Source organism: Amphiura filiformis, chromosome 2 (assembly GCF_039555335.1).
Source record: "Amphiura filiformis chromosome 2, Afil_fr2py, whole genome shotgun sequence".
Classification (NCBI taxonomy): domain Eukaryota; kingdom Metazoa; phylum Echinodermata; class Ophiuroidea; order Amphilepidida; family Amphiuridae; genus Amphiura; species Amphiura filiformis.
In genome coordinates this window covers 55255233-55270405 of record NC_092629.1, presented here as the reverse complement: position 1 = coordinate 55270405, position 15173 = coordinate 55255233, and the positions used below count along the sequence as shown (strand labels likewise).

The window sequence follows — 15173 nt, the reverse complement described above, 5'->3', positions numbered from 1 at the left end:
AAATGCCATGAAAACAATCCATATATGGCATCACAAGTCAACTCTTATTACACACTGATCGACCCTCGTATGTTTACCTGGCTCAGTAACTCGTCGAATACTTTCAAATATCCAAAGATGTACGAACTGTTGCCACCAAATTTGTATATATACACACTTTCCCCGGTGTCCTTCCTGATATATTGCAAATAATAATAATAATAAAAATAATAATAATAATAATAATAATAATTATAATAAAAATAATAATAATAATAATAATAATAATAATAATGATAATAATAGTAATAATAATAATAATAATAACACTAATAATATAAGTATTATCCCTTCCCTGCTTTAGTATCCCTGCATGCTTAGCATGAGTTGACATTTGCCGATTAGCAACAATGGCGGATTTAAGCTGTCAGCAAGTAGGCAGTATCTGACAAGCCCCCCCTTTCCTTTATTGCACTACGGGTCCCCTACCGGTATTTTTTTCCAACTTCTTATAGATAAATAAAACTGACTTTTACCAATTTTGGGCCAGATATCCAAGGTCAAGGGCTCTCAGGGGCCCAAGTGTCAAAAGAAAGGGCCGGTCGTTTCTAAGTAGTTCTTCTGACATTATTGAGCATTTCATCTTTGCATGGGTACATAAGCTCCAAAGGTCAAATATTATGGCCCCCATGGTCATTTGTTTTAAGGTACGCTGCCCCTAGGCTCAAATCAATCAGCTTCAAGGGGCCTCCACCCCTGGACCCTGCCGGGGCTTTGCCATTGGATCCCAAACGAGGCCCTAAGGTGGGCCCTTGGACCACACCCCGTATACGGCTTCGCGCCACGCAGCTCATGATTGAACCAGTTGTGTGTCTGACAGTTTACACTCCTGACAACTCAAAGAAAAACAATTATTCCTTGTTCTTAGTACTTTGGTAAACACCTTGATTTGGGTATAGAATAGAGAGATGCAAATTTTCCCGAGCAAAACCCAATGTGTATCAACTTTTACTTCAACTAGTATGAAACGGAAAATGTTCAGGCACACCACTGAATTGAACTCTTTACTATTGGCACCCGGACTATTTTGATGACAGGGCCCTTTTCCGCCACTTATTGGCAATATGCCTTATGATGTTGAAAACAATGTAGTGCTGTATTGTGTTGAAATGCGGGATTGCATGTAAAAGTTACCTTATCTTCTCCGCAAGCTGTTTTACTTTGGTCCAAACTTCTTCTTCGAAGTTTAATCCATCAATTTTTGGTATCAAATATCGATGAGCCCCGGCCATAAGTTGCAAAAGATTATTGCCCTGTTTGTTATCCTGGGGATATGGATCAGGTTAGAGCCAGAATAAAAATATATCAAAATGATAAAAACTGATGTTAATTTATGCTTTTCTCATTTCTTGACAACAAAACACTATGAACTGAGAAAAACAGTAACATCAAATCAATTTCTTTGCATCACCTGCTAATAATTAATTAATTTAGGGACCGTCCATTATTTCTACCGGAGGGGGGGCCGGGAGCAGACAGAAAGTCACTGCCGAAAACTATATGACCCCCTCTTCTCCAATAATAAAAACCATATGACCCCCTCCGAGCTACATGAAAATCATATGACCCCCCCAACAAAAAAGAAAGGGTATTGGTGTGGAGTAGTGGGGTCTTTGTAATTTTGGTTTACAGGGATGTGCCACACAGACCTTTGAATGCTGACTTCTTTGTACCATTTTTCACCATGTAGCAGTGATTTCATTTCATTAGGCACAGTAGCTAGTGGATAGACGCTTAAAAGTGCTGCCGTATGCACACAAAGTCATGTAATGATGCGCAGTAGATGCGTGCATGTCGGATCAGCTGCCTCAACGCATTACGTCACTGCCACACCCCAGGCTGAAAAATTATGCCTTTACTTCTTGCTGTTTTTGCCACCCGGCTATCAATTTTTCACAAAAAGCACCTAAATTTACCCTAATAGCAGTAATACATGTAGGGCACTTTTCCCCAAATATTGGTCTCTACTGAATAGCCACCCATCAATATACCATTATCACTGAAAAGGACCCCAAAATCATGGCACATCCTCATATACCTTCAGTTAAAACTCTTCTTTGGAGTATTCAGGAGGAAGCACTACCAAGTACCAAGTACCTTCAACCAGGTAGACAGGGGCGTAGCCAGCTTTTTTTCTTTGGTCAGGGAGGGCAAAATAAAAAATTTCGGGGGGCACAGACGAAAAAAATTACAGTTGCATCATACAATACTTACAGACTGTATGTCTTCGAGCTTTAAAACAGCTAGGCTCTATTGGGACGCGCAGAAAATTTGGTATTTTACACTATTTTCGGCCATTTTCAGGATTATGATGATGATGTTATTTTTCTATTTAATGTATTTGAATACATTGCTCTTCGTGTACATGTATGCTGGCACATGCAAACTAGTGACACATTATATAATTAGCTTACAATATAATATGCCAAGTGGGTGTAACTGTGAACTTAACACAGAAATACATCCAAATCATGTAGTTTTGGTGCAAATTTATGTCAATTGACACTGTGGCAGGTGAAAAACAAGCAGATTCCTCCGAGGCCAGACTTAAGTCCGCACTAGGACCAAAGTGTCGGCCGACATGCAAAGCGCAAATCTAATGGTCAGGGGTCCTGGGGCAATGTTCCAGATGGGGTTCAGAAGGATTTTTGAGGTGCAAAACCATCTGACCCCCCTTTCAATAACTAAAAACCATCTGACCCCCCTTTTGCCTGACCAAAACCATCTGACCCCCATGTATTCTCCCGGCCCCCCTCCGGTGGAAATAATGAACGGTCCCTTAAGCCTTCTGCAGTTTGATCTTTACAGTCATATAATTAAGACGATTGAGATATGAACAAACTGCGGATGCATTTTATTTGTTGCAATAAGAAAGAAAAGTTTACCAACCCAAAGTGTTACAATTAAACAAGACAAATAAACACAAATCCCGACCGGCACATAACTTAACTTGGACAAAAAGCAAGGGAATGTTGTCTTTGATCAATGATATGGGTGAATGGAGCGATTTTGCTGAAATGTCCAAATCATCTCGATGATATGGACACTGTCGAGTTTATATAAGAGAAATGCATGATGGAACAAAAGAAATATGCCTAGATAGATGGAGTTTATCAGATAATCACTCTTACATAAATTCTAGCCAGATTTTTGGTTTTTATCAAGGAGCTTGTATATAGATGATTTGACCTCAATGTTTATCAACAAAGGCAAGGGACTGGAATATCGATATGCTTGGGCGAACTGCATACAGCCACGACACTGTTCAATAGACGTCTTATGATGCGCGCGCATACTACCAGGCAAAAACAATGAAAATTGTGATGATGCGTACGCATACTGCCAGGCAATGACGTCAGAAGCCAACTCATCTATATAACATGGAGAAGTAATAGATTACGTAACGCATTGTTCCATTGTGCCGATTTGATTTGCTGACAAGCTATTCATCGTGTGGTACCTTTTGTTCAGGGTTCCTCCCGATAAATCGGTAACTGACATGAGAGCATATTAACGCTTTACCAGGCAGGCGAGTGCAATTCGCCGACGAAGTGACGTAATAATCGGATTAACTACCATAGCAATAGATGAAAACAATTTTTGAATATATCGCCCGGTACTACAAGCAGGTTGCACTGTTCTTTGACATCTATGGTTCAATGAATAGGTACCGCGTGAACGTTGTAGTGCAGGGCGATATATTCAAAATTGCATTCATCTATTGCTATGGTAGTTGATCCGATTAATTACGTCACTTCTACGGCGCCGGCGAATAGCTTGTCGGCAAATCAAATCGGCTCAAAGGCACAATGCGTTATGTAATCTATTGCCCCTCCGTTTTTATTAAAAATATCCTTGGATTACCATCATAGTGTTGCGCCGTACTATAGTGACACGCATTCGCCATTATTTATGTTACCTTATCAGCGTATATCACGTTGTGCGATGGCATTCCTAATGAACTAGCCATCAAAGCCAGTGTCCGCAATAAATTTGATTGAGTCGGACCAGCGCTACAAATTGCTGTGCAGCCTTGCTCTATTGCTTCTGCGAAGATGAACTCAAAACCTCTGACCTGGAAATAGTTAAAGGTTGAAAGGCGTGACTAAAATAAGCAGAAAAGGGTCATATTACTTCGTCGGCCGCATTATATACTGACGTATTTGCAAAAGACGCATTTCGACAAAATCGAAATTTGAAAATTTAGCGATTTTCATTTGCTGCCATATATTCAATGCAATTCCCTTAACACATATCATAGCATAACTTACTCTGCAGAAATCAATTTTAAATAAAATACGTCTTGCAATACGTCACTATGTGAAACAGTTCCGCAAATACGTCACTATGTGAAACGGCAAATTCTTCAAATTGCAGATACGACATACCGGGCTTGCGCAGTATAGGTGATCGGCAAATACGTCGTTATGTGATACACACATTTCAAGGTTTTGCAAATACGAGATACTTAAATTAATTCATATATTACTAATTAAGCCACTTTGTGGCATGGGTTTTGGTGAATAGGGTCAATATGAAGGATATTTTGAACATGTATCGGTTTTCTTGTGCAAAAGACACTATACTCAGTAAAATAGGCAAGCATTATAATATATTGATTAAATAATGTTGATAAAATAATTTTCAGAAGTTGCGGGTTCGAACCCTGGCGGTACCTATAGTACGCTCTCGTGGAACAATTGAGTTAGCATGAAATTCCCCTGGACAAGGAACTCAATGCTAATTTATCTCTTTGTAACCCGTACGAAACTCGGGGAGCTGATCCTGGTTGCGAAGGATATTTGTGGAATGTCTAGGGTGTGTGCTCTTGAAGCAGCAAAGTCCCTGAATTGTTGTTTCATGGTTAATGGAATGATGTAGGCCGTAGCGCACTATAAATCACTGCGGTTTTTTTTTTTTTTTTTTTGTTTTTGTTTTTTATTGAATACTAACCTTATTTCCAGAAAGCACACATCCTGTCAAATCTTCCCGTTTTATATAGACTTCGAATTCTTTAGGAATTCCTGGTAAATACCATCGCTCGATAGGGGTGTTTTCAATCGACGCCTGTTTTAAAACACAGAATTGATTTCTTTAACTGTAAATCCACGAGGTAGTGCTACAACTGTCATTTGCCACGTAGGCCTATTTTTAACATATTGTAAATAACAAAAATAGACACTAAATGTGATAAACCATGCTAATCAGCATTGTCAGCTTTCAGCATTTTAACAAGTGGTCAAATTACAATGGTTGCTACCTTTGATTTCTAGAGGTGAGAGGGAGGAAGAGAGATATAGACTGAGAGGGAGAGGGAAGAGACCGGGGGAGAGAGAAACACAGGGAAGTAAATAATACACTTTAAATCCCTAGCTGTATAACACTTTTTAACACGTTAGGCGTTTAGCCCAATTGTTATATTATTATCTACATGTACCTTTTCCAGAAAAAAAAATCAGATTTTGAAACCTATTCTCTTATACATCACAAATCCAAAATAAAATCCACAGCGTCCTTTTGGTTTACAAGATATCACAATTTGAATTTGTATCTAAACGCATCCTAAACACTTATATCCGTCCGTTCACTGTACCCACGTAGTTTCATGCCCATATGACAGTTTTTACTAATTTGACCTCAGATGACACCTGGATGACATTGGGTGACCGTGATCCACTAACCAAAACAAACTTGTTCCGTCTCATACCAAGCTGCACTCTTCCACCAAGTTTGACGACCGTACGATCCCTAGTCTCCGAGAAAAGCGCCGGACAGACACCTAAACAGACAGATTCCGGTGAATTAAGTATGGGATTGAACACGACATATAAACGAAAACTCACCTTAATCCTATGTGTAGGTATATTGCTCAGGGTTTGCATCCATTCGGGTGCGTCATATTCCACCAGTAATTCTTTCCGCGCCTTGGTATCCATCGTAACCCCTGGCTCTTTGTTTTAATTCACTACAGTGAAAATTTATAATGAGAATGCTTTCAAAAGCGGACAAGAATTAGACAAAACCAGCTAAAACTATAGGAATTGACAATTTTCTCATGTAATTTTTTATGAAACTTTCAATTTCTCATCCAAATGAATGAATGCGAGTATTTTATTTTTGGGGGACATACTGCAGTTACTGTCCGTTTTCCTATACACAATACACAGTGCTCTCACCATTGACGCGTGACCCCTACAAATGATCTACGTTGGAACATGGAAGAAAGAGATAAGAAGGAACCACAACGACTTCGATCGGCCAAGTTTTAATCCGCTTATCTATTGACGCATGAAAAGAAAAGCTATCAATGGTACTTCCTTTCATGTATGATCCATTTACCGCGATCGATGCTTGGCGAAATCATTACTGGAAAAAATTTATAACAAACCCATCCACGAACAAACAAACGCTACCCAGAAGTAAGATTATGGAATTTCACTGATGCTCTGAACATGTATAGTAGCTTTGTTTTGGGATCTACAGTCAAACTGTTTTCTTGATCGTGTTGTGTAGAAAATGTCCTATAAAACATCGAAAAGGTAATCAAAATCGGCCGTTTTTTGCTGAGTTTCATCTTTAGCAAATAAGGTAAGATTTTGGTGACTTTTTCGATGAAAAATAGATGTAAAATGTTCTTAAATAATGCACAATGTTCCGGTTGAGTCCGGTACATAAAACCTGTTTAATTTAATAGTTTATATGTGTATAATCGTAACTAGCTAACTCGTTTCAGTGCCAAAGACTGCCAACTCTGAGAAAAAAGTCATCAAAGTTCGGAAAAATTGGGCAAAATGGAAGAAAAAGATGTAGGCCATCAATGACCGATGATCACGTCACCAGAGAAAATCCTATAGGGTGCTTGCACGGAAGGTCATTACTCTGGTCATTAGTTCAAATCATCCTTCACACACGCTCCAGAAGACATGCAAATACATGGAATACAATACCAATCACCTATTTAACGCGGGGTATTGATCAAAGTAAATCCTCATGAATAACAATGTCAACTAAATGTCGGTAAAGGGAGTGGACAAAGTGAATGCGTTCGTTGTGGTTCCTTCTTATCTCTTTCTTCCATGGTTGGAAGAATGGGCACTTGGCTAGTTAACATCACTGTGTGAAAAATAACCAGCCAATATGTTAGGTATTCTCCAAACTTCTAGCAAATATATTTCTCTAACATGACCTAAAATTACAGCTAGGTTAGATGTTCAGAAATAGTCGCACTTTTGTAAAATATGAGTGAGGGCAAGGCATAGCTAGCCAACTCCCCGTGTTAATTGAATGGAGATTTTACCGAAAATATTGGTATCGGACCGCTCACTTCTGAAGGATGCCACAAAAAAACGGTACAAGCTACATTTTAACTATTCTCTGGCAATCATCATGATGAGTTTCTTATATAGTATGCCGAAATTGGGTACTGTAGGTGATTGACAAATGGTCGCACTTTTCTGATAAATAAGTGACAGTGAACATGAAATATCAGCGCCCATAAACCCAAGTTAGTAGCTAGTTAGTGGAGGCCGTCACGGGACTGATTATTGATTATTGAAGTGCCTTATTAATAGATACGCACGATTTAGGGCAAGAAAAACAAACCGGGATACTTTTGGAGACATCATCATCATCATCATCATCATCATCATCATCATCATCATCATCATCATCATCGACATCATCATCATCATCACTTTCTACATTTTTTCTAAACAACATAGGGCCTACCGTTTTAATAAGATTTTTTCTTGAAATGCATGTAACTATAATTATTGTTTAGAGCGTGATGAAATAAAACATCACGATTTTCATCACAAAACAAAGTAATAGGCCTACAAAGAAATACATTTTTCAAGAGTGATTGAATAAAACATCACGATTTTCATCACGGAACAAAGTAATACATAAGACATTGTTTGTTTGATTGCAATCAACCGCGACAGTTCGTCTCACACACATAACAATGCACTGCGATCAAATAGGTTGATGACAACATTTGATTGAATGGACTGCACTGCGCCATGATTACGTGCACCGGTTCAAATCCTTTGTTTGGAGCCAATCAATAATTTCACGTACAGCCTCTATGCAAATTAGAGTTTACACACGCTGCAGCTGGGGTAATCGACCGAAGCTTGTTGCCGTTAGTGATCGAATGCATGAGCTTATTTGCTTTACTGAATCGATTTACTGGATTAATTTCCTGTTAACTGGGTTTAATGCCCCAAAGGTCGAATCGCCTTTGCCATGGACCATGACTGCATCATGAGGGGGTTTGGGCGCGAGCCTCCCAGGGTAAAAGCAGGGTGCGGCAAAAAAAGAATGGGCAGCGGAAGAAGAAGTGGCGGCAAGAAGAGATGTTAAATAAAAAGGGCGAGGCAGAAGGGGCGGCAAGAAGAAATAATATTGAAAAAGGGCGGAGAAATTATGGAAAAGGTTCAAAAAAATTATGAAACGAATGAAACTATACCTCCAAATTTTGCTCTTGGTCGCCAGCAGCGTCGCCATTAAGGACCGTTCACAAACACTTGTCGGGGACCTGATGCAAAAAGGGGGCCCTGAAAATGTTGGACCCCCTAAGGGGGGCCCTGAAAGAAATGACCACAAATTTCCGGGGAAAATTGAGTTAATATGCGTTTCTATGGGGTTGACCCATAATGTTCATGTCAAAAAGGGGGGGGGGCCTGAAATTTTTGAGGTCTGTAAAGATGGGGGGGCCGAAATTTTTTCGCGCTGAAATTTTTTTGCATCAGGCCCCCCTAACAAGTGTTTGTGAACGGTCCCTTACAGGGAAAAATAGTAACTAATGAAAAAAAATTGTGAGAAATTTATTTTTTGAAGGTGGTGGTCTTGAGAAGCAAAATACTAATGGCATTTCAGGCTCTCATGGATTCCGCTCACACTGTTAAGAGGGGCACGCCGTTATTTTGTTTTTAAAGCCATATGCATATTGTAACATTTCCATAAAATATAGATGAGGTAAGTCTTTATTTTCCTTAAAATGTTAGCTTTTACTGTCAGATATGTCCCCTTTTAATTTTGAGCCGAACAACTGAGGTAAAGCGAAGAAAATTGGAATTTACTACCAGTACCGATGTCGCCAATGCATATCACTACGGCACACACCGACACCGCCTGGCTAATAAATATTTGGTGGAGCAGGGACATTAAAATGAATACACGGGATCGATGGATCGATACACGTGAATTGCTATGCACGATTTTGATATCAGACGAAAATCTTCGAATACTGGGTTAGAAATTGATGAATATCTCCCGCAAATGAATTTTTCTCAAGAAACCAGATGTGGTCTCATACACCTGAAAATACGTGTTGAACAGATATGATAGTCGCTAGAATGCGCTTTGAAAATTGGCCGTGCGCTTTGAACTCAAAATCTGACCATTTTATATTGCGTTGGTCCTGTAATACCCTGTATAGACTACAGCGTGTAGTACAGCTGCACTCACTGTAGGCAGTATAAAAGTCGATGACCATTGACCTCAATGGGGTATACAAGCTTATTCACGCACAACCAAGATCAATTACCCGCCTATTGTGAATAGCCTTAGTTATGTCCTCGACTAATTATTAGTTCTAAAGAGCTTTAAATGTTTGAACCAAATGGCTAATCGTGGCTGTGGATTCAACCTACCATGGCGATTCCTGCCATGAAGATATAGGGTCGATGACACTGTGCATCGTACGTTCTCAATTTTTCTCCAAAAATAGTAATCGGGAGTTTTTTCAAGAGTTTTCGTAGCCCGCTCCTACCGCGATTGTTTTCTTTTAGGCTTTCGGCTTCCCCATTGTATTACTCTAGGTTCCCACTGCATTGTTTGTACAAGTAGAGTAAGAAAAAGATTCACAATTATTATAATAATTGTGCCTGCTCTCATTGAGCTCACGATTCGCTGTGGCCGGTGCAAATAAATACCAACACAACGCAAGCTTGTATTAAAAAGTGTTTTATTGGCGGGCATTGGTGTCGTTCTTTGGGAGTATAGTGGAGAACGTACTGTGTTATCATGGTTATATGAACATCGCGTACACGTTCGATAATATTTCAATCGTAATAATTAAGGTTAAATACAATTGATTTTCAAGGCTTGATTCCAGAGGGGCGTAAGTTAATGCAGAAAAGAATGAACTCACGCGTACAATAGTGTATCGATCTGAACTAGGGCCACGGACAAACCGCGGCTCGTGTATGGCAAGCTAAAAGGCTCATTACGTATTGCGACAACGCGTTGCTTTCGAAAGCAACGCGTTGCTAAGCCAGCCAATAGATATAGAGCTTTTAGCAACACGTTGCTTTCCCCAAAGCAACGCGTTGCTTTCGCCTTCTGAAAGCAACGCGTTGCTTTCGCAAACAACACGTTGTTGTCATTATTTACGTCTTGTGGCGACAACCAATCACAGCGACTCTTACAGGATACACACACGCATGCAAGAAACTCTTTATAAGCTTATTTATTGTTCTCATAATATCTGTGAAATTTTACGCCTGAAATGGATTTCGTTTGATGATATGAACAAATTAATATTGTTGCTCAAGGAATTTCTCAGACTGAGTATTTAGGTCTACAATTGAGTGTACAATTATAGTGTGATACACGCAAAACACAAAACATGTAACAACTAGTACCACTAAGGCGGGATGGACATATAACCAACAGCTCTTCAAAGCGCCGATATGATTGGCTAATCAAAAACTCGGCTTGGGCGCCCCTGAATTGAGTATGTAAGCAACGCGTTGCTTTGGGAAAGCAACGCGTTGCTTCTGAAAGCAACGCGTTGCTAAAAGCTCTATTTCTATTGGCTGGCTTAGCAACGCGTTGCTTTCGAAAGCAACGCGTTGCTTTAGCGAAAGCAACGCGTTGTCGCAATACGTAATGGGGCTTTTGGCTTGCCATACTCGTGAGTCATACTATATGTTGTAGGGATAGGGAGGGGCGACCATGATAGAACCATATGGGCATATGGGCTGATGGGGGGGGGGGGTGATTGTGGGCAGCCGTTTTAGGCAATTTTCCTTTGGATTTTCTAAATTTTCAATTTTTAAAATCATCCTGGATGATATATGTCGTGAAATAAATTAATGCTTCTATATGCTATAATAGGCCAAGTAGGCTTATTTATACCCTGATTATGCAATAGGCCTATATATGCCTACAACCATAACTACAACAACAATAACAAAACCAACAACCAATATTTTGTTAATCTAATTTGTAAAAATATATTCATAGACCGCGCCTATTAGACTAGTAGGCCTATAGCCTAAAAATTCCTGAATTATATAATGAAAAAAAAAAACCGGGCAAAAACAATCAATCGCTGCAGTCAGAAAGAAAGAAACGAACAAGAAAAAAGAAAAAGCAAGTGAGAGAAAAATAAAATAAAATAAATGGAACAGACCACAGAGGACTCGAACACGTACCAAAGTTTTCCAGCTCAAAACTATAATATTATATAGTCGATCGTGTGTCCGGCGCGCTAACCGATTGAGCCACTGGGGGACATATGAAATTGATTGATCTCAAACGGACTATTATGGAATAGTGCATAACAGGCTCTTATGATAAACAAGCTCATTACCGCTGTAAATGTCGGAGGTATCGATGGCGAAAAACCTCGTTTTTTGCAAAAGTAGCTTAAATTTGGAGTGAAATTCAAATGGTAAAGTAGGCGACAGACATTTGAGAAATAATGTAGGCAGTTAGAAATCAAAATTAACGTTCCACAATCCAGATATCGATAATGTAACATAACAGTGTTTTGTGGTACAAGATTCTCGAAAATTGTTTCAAAAACGGGCTAATAAAATTTAATCGGTACTGTATTTGGTTCTTCCCCATGGCAACATTATTTCTTTGGTCGATTACAATACAAAAAAGGAGAAAACAATCACTCGGCGTGGTTTTATACGGGGCGAACATTTGAAAAAAACTGCATGGAACGCGTTTTTGATCTTGTGAGCATGGTGCGTAAAAATGATTTAAACGAAGGATTTTCAAACGGATTCTAAAAATTTGTATAAACACACAAAAATAATGTAAAGATACATCCATGAGCCAGCATTTGACTCACTGCGATATTTGATTGCTGAGAAAACGCGGTTTTAGAGAACAACTTTATACGTCTTTTATACGCTTTTTACGCGTATACGTTTCTTCGTGTAACCTTTACGACGGTTCCATCGTTTTATTCAAATCTCGGATTGTAACAAAACTACAGCACCTAAAGTTTTGATTTTTGCAGGGTATGTTAGTTGAATAAAGTTCATTACAAAAAAGATTAATTAGCCTTCATAAGATAAAACCACTGAGAAACGAACCTTCGTTCTCTATAGTCACGGAATCGCTGTGGATGACCCAACTAATTAGTCTGTTTTTGTCCTGATTATTAACCCATTTTGGCCAATTTTAGCGATAATTATGCAGAATTCCCTCGCGCCTCTCGCGAATCAGAAGATTCTGGTGTGAGGGCTCGAATGTAGCTTCATATTGGCCTCATGTAATGACTAAAATATTGCTCATTTTGAGGATCAAATATAACTTTAAAAATGCTTACCTTCTTTAAGTCACGCAAAAACATTTCTCGTTTGCCTGCAAATGTCAAACTACACTGAATACGTACAGTACGATTTGAATAGTACATGGCGCTATGGGTTTTGGGATTTTATTTTGCTACATCAGTGGAACCAATGTTTTTGGCATCCTTAAACGTAAAATGATACCAATTTGATTGGTTCCATTTTTTTCTATGTCCTCTGTGATGGTCCCATCATGTTGTAATGTATCTCGAATTGTTCCTCTCATCATACGGAATAAATCAAAGTTAATTGTCACATTTTTCTACGGTGCTTAGTTCAGGAGTTATATATAGGTCAAATGTCGAAAAATTTAAAAATAGTCCGATTTTATCGAAACTGGTCTCAATCTCAAACACATACTTAATTCTCAATTTGAATGAATGCTTGTATTGTCATGTCGAGCCCCCTTTAGAGTTCATGCAGCCAAAGTCCAACAGAAATATGTACAAACACAACTTTTGACCTATGATTTCATTTGATTCTGAGGTCATCTATTTCTCAAATAAATTATTTTCCTATTCCGTTTGCCGAGTGGAGTAATTTAAGACAAATTTCGATTTAATCTGTGCATTTTTAAAATTTGGCTCCTGTGCGTTAGATATTTGACATTTGACTTTATTATTTTACTCTATAACTCCCGAACTAGGCATTCTAGGGCAATATGACAATTGACTTTTTATTCCTAGCAATGTTTGTAGAGAGGGGTAATTTGAGATAAGACACGACCGAATCTGTACATTTTTGGAAAATTTGCGCTTGAGGTACTTTAAGGGGGTACTACACCCCTGCCCAATTTTGTGCCTATTTTTACATTTTTCTCAAAATTATAGCGCATTGGTGACAAGTAAGATATGTATATTATAGGGGCAAGGACTACAACTACTGTACTGGAAATTTTATTTCAGCACAGACAACAGTTGTGGAGTTACAGTCAAAAATGAGGGAAAACCAGTATTTGATCAATAAATCAATAACTACATGGCTTGAGTTGCTGAATTTTCAGTGCAGTAGTTGTAGTCCTTGCCCCTATAATATACATATCTTACTTGTCACCAATGCGCTATAATTTTTGAAAAAAATGCAAAAATATGCACAAAATTGGCCAGGGGTGTAGTACCCCCTTAACTTTAATATAACCTATAACTCCCTGTTACAAAAGACAATAATTGTCTATTCTATTCCTAGCAATGAGATAAACAATTTCAGATATATTACAACATGAACATGATAGAACAAATTTCACATTTTGGCCCTAATATGACCTTCGACTCCTCGCGCCTTGTGGTTAAGCATAGGGGACATAAAATGTTGGTTTCATACTTCCTGCCGCTTGCCGCTCAGTTGCCGTCTGAAGCATCCCTTGGAGTTGAATTCAAGTCAACTCGGAGCGGTGCCGCTCTGACGTATGACAACAAAATACGAAAGTTTTGGAGCGGTGCTGAGTCATACCGCTACCGCTCAGTGGCGTGCCGCTCCACTTACAGACAAGTGAAAGCGGCATGATGAAGCGTCACGCCGCTCAGCGCAAGCGGCAAAAAGTATGAAACCACCATAATGTAGCAAAACAAAATCAATGTCACCACATAGTGCCATATACTATAAGCTCGTATAGTATATCGATATGGTATTCTTTGGGGTGGAAAACGGTCAATTCTTTGGGGCGATAAACCCAGTCAATTGTGACATAATTGACTGGGTTTTCCGCTCCAAAGAATAAACCAAATTAAGTGCAAAATATGAAACTGGTGACCCTGAATTTGAAACTATAAAAGTATTCTATTTATCACGGTCAGACCTTTTATCAACAGTCAAAGACCGAGGCCAAAAAACTCGCCATTCAATATAGACTAGGAGCCCAGACAATTTATTCAGCTCATCAGACACAAAAGGTTTGATGGCCTGGTTATGTTAGTATAGGGCCAAGATTCAAAATTCCATATTGCTGCCGGGTCACAGCCTGTACGTTTAGCCTGGGGGTCACAAAATAGGGGGCCCAAATTGCTGTCATTGCTATAGGCATGAAAAGTATCCTCCTGGGAGTGATATCCAACAAGTTTTGTCCATGTGTCTCTTGAGCTGAATAATGCATTTTTGTCCCCATTTTCAAACCTACAGGCTGTTTGTGTCTGACTAACATAACCTGAATAAATCTGTCTGAATAAATTGTCTCCTAGTCTAATAGCACGGAAGCTCGTGGAGACCTTCCAATTAAAATTGAGTGTAGTTTTAGTGCGTTGATGCTGCTAATGGATTGCATTTTAGAAAAAGGGTGAGAAACAGACCACATCAGAAATAATCTGTGTCTTGTTATAGTATGGTTAAGCATATTAGTCGCTCGGAAGGCGAGACCCCGAAGGGTTCAAGCCTTCCGAACAATTACAAGCGAATCATACCTCAACAAGATTGCCGCGTTAGAAAAACGGCAATTTCTTCGAATTTTGCACGTACAGGTGGGTATTATCTTTTGAAACATAAATAGCCTGTGCTGGAAAGGTTTGAAATTACTGTAAAAGTAGTTACTTAGTATTTACTAAA

At 39.1% G+C, this 15173-nt stretch overlaps 1 long non-coding RNA gene across 1 annotated transcript; it reads right to left on the bottom strand.

The window, feature by feature from the left end:
* Positions 1 to 3985: 3985 nt before the first annotated feature.
* Positions 3986 to 5998, bottom strand: LOC140136290 (uncharacterized). Its single transcript, XR_011856640.1, has 3 exons — positions 5883 to 5998; positions 4993 to 5106; positions 3986 to 4114 (listed from the first exon to the last, which is right to left on the bottom strand). It is a non-coding gene; the product is annotated as an uncharacterized lncRNA (long non-coding RNA).
* Between the last annotated feature and the right edge of the window lie 9175 nt (positions 5999 to 15173).